Raw genomic sequence first — 2,182 nt, forward strand, 5'->3', positions numbered from 1 at the left:
AGACTCGAGATGATCCTACTTGTTACCTTTTACTTTCGCTATATTCTACTAGTTCATCATTCCAGGATCTTCTATCAGTTGTACAGGCGAAAAACATGTCCCTGAGAGAAATCCGAGAATTCCTAGCAAGAAAAGAAGTAGATTTTGTTTGAGTGGAGCAGGCGTGTTTCACTTCATGTCCTGTCCCAATCCAGACACTCGAACGATGGTTTTGTTTTAGAACTAAGGATTGGATCTGGGCGGCAGCGAATGCACACGGCTTTAGTTGAGATTTTAAGCCAGCAGAATTCGGTATTAGTTCTGATAAAAAAATGCTGAATTTTCCTATATTTAAATAAACGGAGAGAAGAACAGAGAAAAGAGGATTTGAATGCTAAAGATATTATTGGATGGAGCAGGCGTGCTTCACCTCGTGTCCTGTCCCATTCCAGACACTCGGACGATGGTTTTTTTATCAGAATTAAGGATTGGATCTGGGCGGCAGCGAGTGCGCAGGGCTTTAGTGGAGACTTTAAGCGAGCGGAATTCGGTCTTTGTTTTGACAAAAAAATGCTGAATTTTCATATATTTAAATAAATGGAGAAAAGAACAGAGAAAAGTGGATCTGAATGATAAAGATATTATTGGATGGACCGTGATCCATTTCTCTCCTTTGTTCATTTTAGTAAAGAGGCGAAAAAACTACAGACAACTGAAACGAACAAACACGAGGATTCAGGTTTGGTAGTATGGTTGTGAACAAGCAAAAAAGAAGGCCCTGTAGAAGCTCATACTAAAGATTGAAACTGCAACTTATTCAGAAACCTTACCCAGAGAAAGCGAGTAAAGTGTTCTTGGTGTTACTGACTTGGTCGAATGTTGCCCTCTTCTTCATAGTTTTGTAGTAGATCTCGTAGCTGCATGCTGATGCATAGAACAATCTGAATTTTCCAAATTTCAGAGAAGAATGGAAAGGTTTCTTCATTTTATTCGAAGTGAATCACCAATTTTAATTACTTGTCTGGCATATGACAGAAAATACAATGCATAATAAGAACATGGCATTGCATGTCATAGCCACTAGCGTAAGAATTCTAGAAGCATAATTTTCCAGAAACTATGATTTAATTTCCAGAACTTTTAGACGTAAATAGGGATTTTTTTAATTTGATTTCAAAAGAGTTGCTATAGGTTCTTTGCTGTATCACTTTTTCTTTTGAAAAAACTTCTTTGGCGTATCATGAATGATAAATGCATAAGAACATGGCGCGGATGTCCAGTGAACCTAAAAGTGATTAAGCGCAACTACAGCTGACGTGATACAAAAAGTGAAACATAAAACTCATGGTCTCCGACGAGAGCCCATGACAAGTGGCACGGTAGCAGAAAGGAAAAGAATAAGAATGTAGCCAAGAACTTGATGGATAAAGCAGTTATTTGAAATCATAGTCAGATGCAACTCTATAGTCTAGAACTCAATACACAATACAGCTATTCCTATCTACAATGAATGTCGTACAGAGGCATACAAAATAGCCTTTTTCAGCCTTTGCCTAAGATCAAGTGTAGTATCGATTCTTATAAGTTTAATATCTGATACATAGGCAACAAACTGTAGTAAACAGTCAAAGTTATGGGGAGGGGGAATCATTCTTGGTGATTAGCTGTCAATCAAAATCCAAGTGAAGATGACTTGTTGAATACTTCACAAACTTCTGACTAATTGTAGTGCTAGAGTTGCTTTGGTTTTGGTATCTAATAGAATTTAGGGGCCAATTATTGAAAAAGTTAGGGTCTCGTGACCCCTGCCAGGGGTAATTATTTCAACCTCTTGCTCTTCGTGTAGTTGAATCGGCTGGGAGATCCCCTCAAAAGGGTTTGGATGCCAATCTAAGCCTTTAACCAGTGTTTCTTTTCTCTCTCTTCATTCTTCCAAGACCACGCTTGACAGAAATCTACCCCAGGTTTCCCCGACAAAAAGTCAACTATAAATAGGGGCAAAGCTAAATCTGGCATTATAACGTATTTTAAAGGTGAATGGGCTCCCCTCTGACGGGGATGGAAACAGCTCTCGAGCTTTCCGAAGAAACAAATTAATGTAAACACCTTCAGTGGGTCTCACGAAGTTGTTTTCATTCGCAGAAATAAATCTTTCTTCCAAAAAACAATATTTTAAAGGCCGGTGTCTGTGGTCGATGCAGAG

General features: G+C 38.7%; 1 pseudogene; it reads left to right on the top strand.

The window, feature by feature from the left end:
• The first annotated feature begins 1,513 nt into the window (after positions 1-1,513).
• LOC144708180 (U2 spliceosomal RNA) lies at positions 1,514-1,695 on the top strand (annotated as a pseudogene).
• Positions 1,696-2,182: the final 487 nt, after the last annotated feature.

This window comes from Wolffia australiana, chromosome 9, assembly GCF_029677425.1.
Source record: "Wolffia australiana isolate 7733 chromosome 9, ASM2967742v1".
NCBI lineage: Eukaryota > Viridiplantae > Streptophyta > Magnoliopsida > Alismatales > Araceae > Wolffia > Wolffia australiana.